This window comes from Bombina bombina, chromosome 10, assembly GCF_027579735.1.
Source record: "Bombina bombina isolate aBomBom1 chromosome 10, aBomBom1.pri, whole genome shotgun sequence".
In the NCBI taxonomy this organism is placed as follows: Eukaryota; Metazoa; Chordata; class Amphibia; order Anura; family Bombinatoridae; genus Bombina; species Bombina bombina.
Genome location: NC_069508.1, coordinates 122,634,525 through 122,648,910, shown reverse-complemented (window position 1 = coordinate 122,648,910; position 14,386 = coordinate 122,634,525).

Here is a 14,386-nt window from a genome sequence, read left to right as displayed (position 1 = left end):
AAACTTTACATATTTTAAAATCAGGTCCGGAATCTAAGCCATATTTTAGATGGACTTTAATTGATCACTTCTAATAAAGATGCGCTTTAACTTATTTTTTAATCTATCCTTGCCATTCTAATACCCTATGCTCCAACCTCCATCTTCAAAACTCATATTTTTTGATTAGCTTATGGTTTTAACTTTTCTCTAATCTGTGCTCTAGTTACAAAAAAGTTCCGTACAGCTAGAGTGCTGATTGGAGAACAGTTCAAACCGTTAGGAAGTCGGCGGGTATAAGAATGGCACCGATAGATTAAATGTAAGTTACAGCACATCTTTATTAGAAAATCATCAATTAAAAGTCCCTCTAAAATATTGCTTATATTTCATACATGGTTTTAAAACATTTAAAGTTTACCATCACTTCATGAGTGCAAAAGTGGATACATAGTAGCACCACTGTGAATAGATTCCCTCCCAAATTTTTTATCACACTCACTAGTCAAGAAGTAGGGTGTTATGACACCGTGTTATCATGATTCCAGGTTTTTATGACACGGTTGCTCTTTCGACAAAGTCCATGTTGAGTCATCTTTGACGCCTCACGCTGTGTTTTTGCATAACGTGTCATTCTCGATGCATCTCTCTTGCATCATCTTTGGCGCCCTTTTTCCTTTAAATTCCATTCAGTGTCTCTCTCTCATTGCCCTAGTATTGATTCTATCTCATGGGTGTGCCTTATACTTATTTCTGGACATTGAATTCTGTCTTGTGATTCGGACCTTTCTTCTGCCTACTGATTTCACTCTGTTAGTTACCCTATTGGTTTTGACCTTAGATCTCTCTGACTAAGATCTTTGAACTCTGATTCTGTTTCCTGTGACTGTTTGGTTTGACCCCCTGGCTTATCAACTCTACTTTGACCGTTCCGGTCATTTTCTGGTACTTAGCTCCTTGCTATTCTCCTGGTGCTCAGTCATCTTCCTCCTGGGTGCTATCACTACTATCCCAAAGATTTTTTGTTATCACTCCACTTGATGCCAGTATTGGTTTGATAGCGAAATGTCTGAAGGATCCTAACATAGGGTATGTCTAGCTTTTATATCATTAAAGGGACAGTGAACACCTTCTAAATACAAGACATATCTGTAGTGCTGCTATGGAATAACATACCCAAGCCTAAACCATTTTAAAACATATTCACATATTTTCTACTGCAATTATTTTTAATAGCCAAATTCCACCAACCATTTACCTTATTTGTAGGAGCCAATCAGGGCTTTAGTTTGCAGACAACAAGGCTAGCCACTGTCATAAAGTTAGTATAAAGTACGTTGTTTTGCAATTATTATCTCATAAATTAGGGGCAGATATGTAGCATATTTAGCCTTGGAAAGTCAGCAGGGTGCATTTCTAAATCAGAGAATTAAAAACTGCTCCATTTTCACAGCTAAATAACATAAAAGAGGGCAAATGTATTGTAAAGTTGTTTCATTATGCAAAACTAAACATTCTCAATGAGTTTATGGTTTCTTTAATCTAAACCTTGATTTTTCAGTTGGTGCACGGTACAAAATTGTATAATGCATTATAAACGTGTTTGTCTCAAGAGACTAAACAACCAAGATGTGCACTAACCATGGTTACCCTTTGGCAGACAGGAAGGAATGTAACATATTAGTATGCAAAGTGACAGTTACCAGCTTTGCCTAATGACAAATTCACCCCTATAACAAAACAAAGAAAAAGTGAGTACAACAGAGCAAATCTCAAGTGAAAAACAAAATACGTAAAGGTTACATTAAAAATGATATACCGTTATGTGATGATTGTACTGTCCTATAGGTTTTTTTCCTTCGGACTTGGGCTTTGGTGACTTTTTTAATAATAAAAATAAATTCATATCCCTATAACATTTGGGATCACAATTCAAGCTAAAAATGTATTTAAAGGTACAGGAAACCCCAGAATTTTCTTTCATGATTTAGATAGAACATACAATTTTAAACAACTTTCCAGTTTACTTCTATTATCAAATTTCCTTTATTCTCTTGTTATCCTTTGCTGAAGGAACAACATTACACTACTGGCAGCTAGATGAACACAGCTAGTTAGCCAATCACAAGAGAATAATGTGTGTTGGCACTAATCAGCAGCTAGCTCCCACTAGTGTAGGTTATGTGCATATTATTTTTCAACCAAGGATACCAAGAGAACAAAGCATGTTTATAAATAGAAGTGAATTTAAAAGTGAATTAAAATAACATGCTATATCTGAATCATGCAAGTTTAAATTTTGACTTTATGTCCCTTTAAGTTATACATTGATAGCGTTTTAGGAGTGTACATTATTTCCAGTCAAACAGGAAGGGATTATTTAGATTATTAATAAATAGAACAAATGTACTTTTATAGTGTGTGTGTATTGTTTAATATCCATGAGATTATCAGTAATACAATACTTTAAGATTTCTATGCATTCCCTCTTGCTGGTTCTTAGAATGTTTACAAAATGGCAGCCAAGTGAATCCATCCATGTTGTTCATCATTTAAGCTCTAGGATTTAAAGAAACACTGACAGTTTAACACAAGCAAATATCTAAATTTTGGTGTTTGAATGGATTGGTAATAAGATCATATCCACTGATATTTGTTCTGCCATATTCGTTTCTTTGAATAAATGTTTTTTATTCAAAAATAAAAATTTGTCTTTTCATATGCAGGGAAGGGGGATGTCTACTCTTCTTGGTTTCCCAGCCTCTTTCAGTAGGTGTCTCAGCCTAACATCAACAGTGCTAAACTGAGAGCTACTAAGTAAGTTTTTAAACGGTTTTATACTGGATTTTTAGATCAGTATCTGTGCATATTTTTCTTTATAGTAGTGCCTATTACATGCAGTTATATGAAAATTAGTGTATACTGTCCCTTTAAATGTTTCTATAAAATGAATGTCAACATTTGAGTGCAGAATGTAGCATTCACAAACTATATTTGAATATTGATTCCAGTAGATGTACTTTGAAGTCTATGATAATCAAAAACTAAGTATTAATATGCCAATATTCAAATATCACATATAGAAGGGAAGATGTATATATTAGATTGATTGACATTAGTTATTTTTAAGTAAAGTGCTACTTTTTACACTTTTGTACATAATGTATTAGAGGTAATTTCCACAGTCTAAAAATAAATTACACATGTTGCTTTATATATTTTTAACTTGAAAGCAAGGTGTGCGGCAAATGCCTTGTGATAAAATATCAGTTTTGCTTAAGTAAAGCATGGATCACCTCTCGCTATGTGTGCAAGAAAGCCGTTTTTAATTTTATATTTGACTTCCACAGTGGTTAGGTGCTCAAGAGAGCATTTCAGGTCCCTCTGGCAGTCAAAGTATTAAGTCAGCTGAAGACTTATAGTTCTTGTCTAGAGTTAAAATCCAGAGCAATTGGTTATTTTATTTCTTTCTATATGTGACACTCCAGTGCTGGAGGATTTATTGCTAAGGTTAGTGTTGATGTCAGAAAATTGCTTCCAGAGAGTTGCTAAAATCATAGCATAGGAAGTATTATTGTGTTGTACTTTATAACGCTCTTAAAACAGCTGTTGACTAATATAAAATGATGTGACATCATGGACAAAGTTGACAATCCTGGTTTACCAGGTTCAAAAGAACAACTATTATTATTATTATTATTATTATTATTATTATTATTATAAATATTATTATTAGTTTAATGATTACCTGCTAATGACTTATTACTTATAGTCAGTGATAGGCTAGGTAGAAAATACAATATAAATCTGTCCATATAATGGAGAACCGAAAATACGGAAAGCAAACCATTACTAGCTCATAGATATAAAAGTGCAAAAGGAAAATGTTCTAATATTTTAGAATATTTTTTATTGTATTGTTGATTGTTTATAACTGTGTAATTAACCCCTGCAAAGAAATTAAATGCATAGTTAAAATCTGCTCCAGACGCCAACCGTCATGGAGAACAGACGTGTATGAGCAGAGCTCCTGCATAAAAGATTAAAAAGATGGAAATACTTTAATTCTGCAAACCCTGATTTGCTCTATTAGAGCCTAGTACTTTCTGTACACTTATAGGGGAGAATGAGAGTGGAGGAAAGCCTATCTAGAAGATATATGAAACGCTAATGCTTTTCAATGTCGCCACGCAGTAAACACTGAAATCCTATTTTCTGGGCTATTCTTCTTAAGCATCTGACGATCAAGGAGGATCTAGCTGTCTGCACTTTATTCTTTCTCTGACCTCTGGAGGGGCAAACCTATGGACTATTGGCTTCACATCTGTGGCGCAACATTACACAATGTTTCCTTTAGAGATCTCCTCCGGATACATGGAGGCTCTCAGAGGCCTACTTGACAGGCATCATGCTGCCCTGGGACATTTGTTATTTCAGGCCCCCAACTGTAGTAGTGCTTACTTGTTTCATCACCGCACCCAACCGGAACTTATTGAGATGGAGTATGGGTTATGTGGCGTCCTGGGGCCCCAACGCTCACTGCCTATCTCCGGTACAGTTTTGAAAAATATAAAGCCGGATAAGCGTAGTTTGCCTCTATGGCGGGGGGATAAAGTGTCTAAGAGCATAGAAGGAGAGGCTGAAATTTGCGCTACTCTAACCCAAGCACGCAGCGCTAATATTATACAGCCAGAGAAGATTGTGAAACATATTCACATTGAGAGCTCAGCACAAAATAACACACGGATGGTCGACATTACATGGCAGCTAACCTCAAATCCCTCTTTAGTTTCTCTACCACTGCGACAGCACGCCGGGAAAGCTGGTAACAGACTGAGGCAAGCCTGGAGCTCCTTGTCAGCTCTGCTACAAACCCAGTCATCTACCTACATCGGTACTGGCCCAGAGATTGGCATAATTGATCCTGACACTATCCCTGCAAGAGACTTACATGCATGGCCACTCTTGCTGCACTTACCTTCCTGTCTCCATTATGCAGTTGGTGTTGGGTAAAGTAATGATGTCTCCCCTAGTCAGTGGGAGATGAAACTTTTGAACATCTAAGACTTCCTCCCATCGAACTTTGTGGCATAGGACTTATGTTATTACTAAAACATATATCTTGGCATATAAGGCCATCATTGATGTCATTATAGTTACACGAATATTACAATAGTTATTGATTATCTGCAATGCTTTAAGTCCCTAGGGAAATTTGTATTTTCTGTTTGTGATACTGGATTCACTCCTCCATATATCCTCTATACATGATGACTAGGGAGTCTGATGCTAAGATTGGTTCATCCCAATCTGTCGATATGAGGATAATGCCGTTTTAAACAAGAGTCCTTCCTATGTTTTAATGCTATCCCCTATCATCTATGCTAATTTAGGTTCTTATGTCTGTTATATCTGATGTGAGTTGTAATTTTGACATACATCCAGAAGTCTAGATATTTTTATGAATGTATACATGTCTATGTTACCCTACAACACTGAAGCCAGCTTTCTCCGTACACTAAGCACCTATTAGCTACTATATATATTCGCCTGCTCTCCTTTTCAATCGCAACAAATCCCTAAACTCTTACGTTACCTATTCCATCTAGCTTACTTTCATTATCACCTCCCCACCCTTTTCCCCCACTTTTCCCCCACCTCCCCCCCTCTTCCCCCCTCTCCCCCCCTCTCCCCCCCTCTCCCCCCTCCCCCCCTCTCCCCCCCTCTCCCCCCTCCCCCCCTCTCCCCCCCTCTCCCCCCTCCCCCCCCCTCCTCTCCCCCCCTCTCCCCCCCCTCTACCCCCTCCCCCCCCTCTCCTTCCCCCCTCTTTCCCACCATTATAAAGAACCTCCTTTTATAGGAGAACTAATCACGCGGCTTCTCTTGCTTATGCCGCATCTCTAACATAGTTCTTTCCCCTAACTACATTCTTTAAATCGGTTACAAATGATATTCTAATTAGACATATGTTCATGAGAGATTACTCTTATCACCTTATTCCCTCTAGACATCATTCTTGACGACAGGAGCACCAAAAATGGCTTCTTATAATATTATAATAAGAGAGGGAAATATTAAAAAGTAGAAAATGAGGTTTCAGTTTTGCCTGTTACATAGAAATATTGAGTTATTGTGTTATTTATATGTGATTTTTGTATAGTCACGAACCCCTAAACATTGTCATGGCTTTAAAGAATGTTCTTGAATGATTATGTAACATGTGTATTTGATGATGTTTTTTCAATAACCTCAATAAAAAAAAAAAAAATCTGCTCCAGAGTAGAAATGCAAAACTGGGAGCTAGCTTAAAACATCTGGTGAGCCAATGACAAAAGACAAATGTGTGTAGCTACCAAACACCAGCTAGCTCCCAGTATTGAAGGATATGTACATATAATTTTTCAACAAAAGATAACAAGCAAAGTAAATTTGAAAATAGAAATACATTTTAAAGTATCTTAAAATGACATGCTCTATCTGAATCATGCAAATTTAATTTTGGCTTTTCTACTTCTTTTAATGACCATTAAATACAATTGAATTTCAAAATCCACAAATGCGCGATTAAAAGAAAATACAATAGCACTTATTTTAGATTTCAAATTATCAGTAGAATTTTTGTATGAGAAATTTTAAGATTGTTTCCATTTCCCTGCCCACTGTATATGATATCCATCAGCCAATTACAGTCTAATACATGCATACACTGTAAACTTCTGCAAATGTTCAGTAGGAACTGGTGCCTCACAAAGTGTGCATATAAAAAGACTGTGTACAAACTGACAATAGAAGTAAATGGGAAAGTTGTTTGAATATGCATTTTCTATTTATCAGGAAAGTTTAATTTTGACCTCAGTGTCCCTTTAACTGGTGACTACCCTAGTCAAAAAGGATGATCTTCCTGGAATCATTTTGAAGTAATCGATGACTCCACACTAGTCATCAGAAGTCATCCTGAAGTATGCCCACAGGCCAAATTATTTAAATGAGATGACTCTAGAGGAATTCATTGGCTGTTCATGCTTGTGAAGTAATCAGTAAGGTAATCTGCTAATCATTCTGAAGTCATCACCCAGAATTCTTTTACCTTAGCTGATGATTTACAATTCTAATTATTTCTGATGATATGTAAATGTTTTCTAAAGTAGTTTGATGATCATCAAATGACTCCAGGATGGCCTCTAAAGTAATCCTTTTTGTCTCTGGTAGTAGATCATGAAAGTGTTCTAGAATTTTCTGACATTCTGCATGAATAATCAGAATTAGAATATTTTGTGTCATTTATGTACATGTTTAATGTTGCTACAAGTGCATGGGTATATTAAAGTAACAAATTTACAAAATAAAAATTAGACACCACTTCACTAAAGTCTAGGCCCCAATTATATGTGGCTTATAGAAGCAAATGCATTAAAAAACTGAAAAGTCAAGAGAGTGTGAATAAATGCCCAAAATATGTATCCGTTGATCAACTATAAAGTTACATAAAATGCAAACATTCAAAAACTTTTCTTTTATTATTTTTTTTTCCCTAGAAAGGAAGTTTGTTAAAGGGATACTAAACCCAAATATGCAATTTTTTTTTTTTTTTGGTTATTTTTATTATTCAACATAATAACTTCCAACATTTTGTTTACGCCATGCAAGACGCGATTTAAACATTTAACAGGAAATAATCTGTAATCAATCTTGACTATCTTATTGATATAAATTAGATTCAACATGTCTTAAAAAAAAGAAATATAATATTAGCTTAGATTAAGCCCTAGTTCTTCTAGTTCATTACTTTCGAGTTCTTAGCTGAATTTAAATTCTGACTATAACCCCGCCCAACCCCCACAAAACAACCCGACAAGAAAGAGAAAAAAACAAAGACAAAAAAAACAAAAAAAAAAACAAAAAAACCAAGAGAGGTTCCCCTTCTCACCCAATTCACCCAAATATGCAATTTTAAACAACTTTCTAATTTACTCCTATTATCAATTTTTCTTCGTTCTCTTGGTATCTTTATTTAGAAAGCAGAAATATAAAGCTTAGGAGCCTGCCCATTTTAGGTTCAGCACCCTGGATAGCACTTGCTTATTGGTGGCTACATTTAGGGCCCGATCCAATATGCAGCATCGCCTGCAAAAGCCGCCGGATTTTACGCGATTTTGGTATTACATATATGGCGTAGCATACAAATTACGCACGTATATTTCACCCTTCGGCCATAATTGTTATCCCCATAGACTAACATAGAACAGCCGTGCAATTTGGTATCCAATATACAGCGTAAGGACTTACACACGCAGAATTCAGAAAATCTACTCCATTCTCATCTCGCCAAATTTTGCAGGCGCAGCAACCCTTGCACTGACTAAAAAACCAACGTTACTCCCTGGAAGCCTTAACAAATACATACATTTAAGCAGCATCTCAAGGTTAAAGGGACAGTATACTATGATACCGGTTTTCTAAGGTTTATTTGTGTATTTGAAATAGCTAATTTTGTTGTTTGAAGCCACAACCTAATCAAATGGATTGAGCTTGTAGGTAGAATCAGATCTCATCACTTTATCACATTGTGGACATATACTTGCTTGTTTACTTTAGATTTGTTCTTAAAACAAACAACAATACTTGGAAGAGAGAGCAATGGGAAATCATAATTGTATTACCTTCATCTCTTTAGAACCCACTGGAGTGTAATTTATTCTAATGTTAACACAGCTTGGCATTGATGCCAAAATATATAAATGGACAGTCAAGTCCAAAGAAAACCTTCTTGTTTCAAATAGGGCATGTTATTTCAAACAACTATCAAATTTAATTCTAACACTTGCTTTGTTCTCTTGGTATTCTTAGTTGAAAGCTAAACCTAGGATGGCTCATATGATAATTTCTAAGACCTTCTTGATGGCCGGGTCTTTGCAATTGCGTCAAACCAATCACAGACAACACAACCTCACACCTTCATCCTTAAATCACCTGATAATGCACACCTATCAGTAAAATCAGTATTATATATACCCATGTGTCAATTTATATTGGATGTGATATACATTGATCTTAGAAGTGAATATTACTATATGTACCCTTCATAAACAACTATTGTGGATGTGAGTTATAGTACAAGAATATGTCATAAACATTATAATATTACCTTTTTTTATTGCCATTCCACACAGGTCATATTATATGTTTTAACAATATTAGTGTAATAAAACACACCTCACATGGGTGTGGATGACAATTATATGGTAAATAACAGAGGACAAGATTTATGGTGAACTATAAGAATATTTATTTATTTTTTGGGTTCTTGGATGAGGGAGCTGAGGTGACTGTAGTGGATTTCCTTGTTCTCCTGGTTTGAGAAGATTCTGATGTTTCTGCTGGTGTGCTGGCCACAGATGATAGGCTGGAGGTAGTGTCCTGCTGGTGTGTAAAGTGCTCAACCAACACACCCAAGAGTTGATTTTGTTCTCTCCATCTATTGTCCATTTGCATCTGAAAATCAGACAGAATTTGCATAATCTGTGACTGGTTATGAACACTTGCACTTAACAATGCTGCCATGTCCCTCTGTAGCTCTATGCTATGTTGTTGTCTCCTCTCTTGGCTCCTGATGAACCTTTCATGGTTCCTGAAGAACCTTTCTTGGCCTCTTAGTATGCTCTCAGTGCTTGTTATGAGCCTCCTCTGGAGTGCAATGTATTCCTCACCCAGGGAGAATACAATGCATCCACAGGCTCTTGAGCAGCAGGGCTTCTAAGTGCTTGAGGTGCAGGGTCACCTGCATCTGCTGGTGCTTGAGGTGCAGGGTCAGTTACATCTGCTGGTTCATGTGGGGCAGGGTCACCTGCATCTGCTGGTGCTTGAGGTGCAGGGTCAGATACATCTGCTGGTTCATGTGGGGCAGGGTCAGCTATATCTGCTGGTGTTTGAGGTGCAGCTGTAGATTCTGTTATATTTTCATCTTTAGGTGGTGGAGCACGTCCAATTGATGAGGATGGTGGAGCTCTCATGGTTCGTTGATAGTCCCATTGATGACCAGTGTGTGACCACTCAGCCTGTCCAATTGGCACTTCCTGTGACATTGTCTGTGGGTAAAATCCCTGACTACCATGAGATTGTGTTGTGGGGGGGGGGGTAAATACATGGACCCTTTGTGGCTTCTTGGCTCCCCCTCAAAGCCAAAGGGAGGATATTCCTCTGGCCAGGAATCTTGCCAGGGGTCATATGGCAATGGTGGTAGCATCACTCCCGGGTCCTCAACTGAAGCCATCCAACCATGCTCTGGGAGCATACTGTTGTTGCAGTTGCCTGAAGACTGGTGGTGGTGGTGGTGGCATAGATGTTTGTATCCTCATGACAGGAGGTTCTGTGAAGGAATCAAAGGATGAGAGGGATTAGTACAGTCAGATATATTTCCACATGGGCATACAATATACATTGATACATGCTAGGGCCTATACTGATTCTCATGTCAAACTCTATAGCATGTGTCCTGTGTTATTCTGAGACATTATACAGAACCCAGGAGGGGATCTTTAAAGAGGAGCGCTCTCTGAAAAATACAGATAAAAATAAAAATACAAACAATGAGATAATAAATGAAAGAAAGTTTTTATAGAACCAAAACGTTCACATGTAGTCTCTTTCTCGTTTTCCAATGAGTGGTTTAACTGAGAGAATCTTTGCTAGTGATGAACGTGGATAGCTAAGGCTGCTCCTCTTGACCCGGTGAAAGGTGAATCTATAGGATTGAAGTAAAAAGAGGGCGCCTCATAGTGTAGTATGACCCTTGTGAATGCGTATATTAAAAAGGTAAAAGAGGCTTACCAGAATTCAATGCACTGTGCTGTGACCAGTGCTCTCAGGCAGACTAGCGCTTCACAGCGGCTAGTTCACTGTTTTCCAGTATCTCTCGTCAAGTATAGGATACGGCGTGTGTCAACCCCAACAGAAGATTGAAATAATGCTGGAACTGCAATCAGACTGACAACTTCCACAATGATTAAAAGTATAAACGCTTTATTGACATGCAATGCATTTCTCAACCTCAACTGGTCTTTTCATCAGGCAAATAAAAATGCTTTTTGACAAGAGATACTGGAAAACAGTGAACTAGCTGCTATGAAGCGCTAGTCTGCCTGAGAGCACTGGTCACAGCACAGTGCATCGAATTCTGGTAAGCCTCTTTTACCTTTTTAATATACCCATTCACAAGGGTCATACTACACTATGAGGTGCCCTCTTTTTACTTCAATCCTATTCTGAGACATGTTAGTATTGCACTATTCCACCTCATATCATGAATTGCATTGTGTTAAGTAGCAGTAATGTCAAGTATAATTGTAGATGGTTTTGTTAGTAGGTAAAATAACATGGCTCCTCATTGTGTACATTAATGTGTGATATTAAAGGAAGTTATATCTCAAATACATATAATACTGTTGTGTGGGATGTTACTCACCAGCATGATGAACTGTGGTTGCAGACCCTGAGTCACGAGCCCCTGGAAGTCCATGGACTGCTGTGATTCTCAGGGACCTGCGTATCATTTCCTGCAAGGTGTTATACTCAATATCCTGGGATGGACCACTGACTGTTCCCCTCTGGTGCATAGCTTCCTGCCCCATCTTTTCTTTGACCCGCCTCTTGCAGTCATTCCACCGCTTTTCAGGCCCTCAGCAGTCCTCCTCTGCGGGGCCACACTGTTGACGGCATCCTCTACCGCCAACCATGCCATTTTTCTCTTTTTGGCAATGCATTTGCCCTTCTCCTGCCTGAAGAGGGCAGTGTAATTGTCCAGGATGGCCTGGACAAGGGCAACATTTTCCTCAAATGAGAAGTTGGGACATCTCAGCCTCTCATCCTCCATGGACACTTGGCTTCCTCCCTGTGATGTCCCTGGTGTGGGTTCCTCCCTATCCTCTCCCTCCTGCCCCCTTCTGTCCCCATGTGCACCCTCTGTCCCTCTCCTAGATGTGCCTGCTCTCTGGGGCTCTCGGGCATCTCCCCTCCCATCATCCCTTCTAGCTCTTCCTCTCCCCACTCCACTTACTCCCTGACGGGGGGCCCACTGCTCCTCCTGTCCTCTCCAATACTCCTCTGCCTGCCACTCCTCTCCCCTCCTCCCCACCTCTCCCTGCCATCCTCAAACTAAATCACACTACACACACTCACACTCACTCCCAGTTCAATCACACACAATCACAACCACTCAGCCTACCACACTGTAAAAATCAAATAAAATGTGTGAGGTGTTAGAAAAAAAATGTGGTGTATTTTGTATATGTATGTATGCAAAATATGTGTGCAATATGTAAAAATATGTGTAAGTGCGCAAGCTTAATCAAACAACAATGCGACCTAACTCCTCCGTTTGCGCCTCTCTTTCTACTCTCACTAATCCTCCACTCCACTGTAGTGTGTTGTAGCTCAACAAACAATCCAAACACACTGAAGAAAATGGCAGCTGCACATGGGTTTATATATGAATTTTGAATAGCGTAATTACGTGTCGCATTTTTATTTGAAATCTGTCCATTTTTACGAGTGTTAGCCTAATTTGCATAAAACTACTCTTTATTTACACTTTCCGTGGAGAAAATACTGGCGTAAGTTACTTGCGACGACTAAAATGTGTATTTGTGCACATTTGAGAAGATCGCCAGTTTGTTCTACTTACGCCAGTTTAGCATCTAACGGCGCAGTATATGTAATACCCCAATGTGCAAGGTGAAATTACGGGCGGCGCGGGTTTCTATGCTTACGCGGAAACCTGCGCCGTATATTGGATCAGGCCCTTAGACACCAAAAAGCAAGCATTGCCCAGGTTCTGAACCAAAAATGGGCTGACTCCTAAGCTTTACATTACTGCTTTTTAAATAAGATAGCAAGATAACAAAGAAAATTTGATAATAGGAGTAAATTAGAAAGTTGCTTAAAATTGCATACTCTATCTGAATTATGAAAGAAAAAAATGTGGGTTTAGTATCCCTAAAGTATAAAGTATATGTAAGTAAGTATACAATATCTCCTACAATCATTTGAAAAAAGAAATGTCCCTTTAATTAAAAAGGTCATGGGAGGATAAATTAGAAATGTAATAATAAAAATATAAAATGCAACATATAAAAATACTAGAATAAAATTTAAAGCAAGTAATGAAAAAAAACAACAACCAAACAAAGAGATAAGGCGCCACTGACTTCAGCCTATGACTTATTTATCTGATAAAGAAACATATTGATTCTTTAGCAACACTATTATTTTTAAGCAATATGTGTTCTATATGCTTTCAGACGCTTAGTCTTAGCTTCAACAATCAATAAATACCAGAGCTGCATTTTCATAGTGTATCAAAGCTTTTCACTCTGACATAGAGAAGACATTATACACAAAAAAGACAATCAGAGATTGACAAAATCTAATTTATTATTAGCACATAATGCACAATATTTTCAGACTAGGAGACTTTGCAAATGTTCAAGTGACTATAAAGCAGAAACAAACAGCTTACAGCAATTATTAGGATGTTTGTAAAATAATAATGATAAAAGATGAAATCTTTTTTTTTTTTCTGGAGATATGAATAAACATGTACTGCATTTATTAATGGCAAATTAGACACTGTGAAAAAACATTTATATTTTTTCTTTAACAAAAACACACAAAAAAAAAAACAAAGTCCAACATTGTATTAACTTTTGCAATTATATTTATATATTTGTAGGCAGTAGTCATTAAAAGTTTTCACATTTTTCTGCACAGTTTATACAAGCAAAATTGCCTTCCTCACATTATTTTTATGCTTCTTTGTTTTGCGATTTTTTATTTTTCTTTTATTTTTTTGCAATGGAAAAATAGCACATCTTTCTCTTAAAGGGAATTTTTTAAAAAAAAAGTTATTTGAATCTATTTTGAAGCTGACCTGTTTAGTTTTAAATCAGTATTTGCCCCCTTCCCAGGGAGCTTTTGTATTGACAAATTTCATCCTGAAATAGTCCAGTTTTCTCTTAGAGAAAGATTGGGATGATCTATTGATTTTCTCAGCAAGCTTTTTTTCAAAGAGAATATTTTTACTGTTACTGCTAAATCAAATCTTATTTGAAGTAGTAAGATGATAGCTTGAGTTACAAATCTGTTTGGCTTTAAAATGAAATGAAGTAGCCTCATTGTTTGTTACAGACAAAAACTAAAATAAAAAGAAGGATTCACTCAGGAGCTGTCATTTCTTTGGATCATAAAGAGAAGGGGAGAAATAGGAAGTAAAATATATGTAAAAAAAAAACGATGTTGCTGTATTTGATGTAATATTTAGAAAGTCAGTACAAATCAGACGTGGGACAATTTGCCCAATGTGCTTAGACGGATATGGCTGCACCTCACTGATGAGACCCAAATGAGGCCAAAA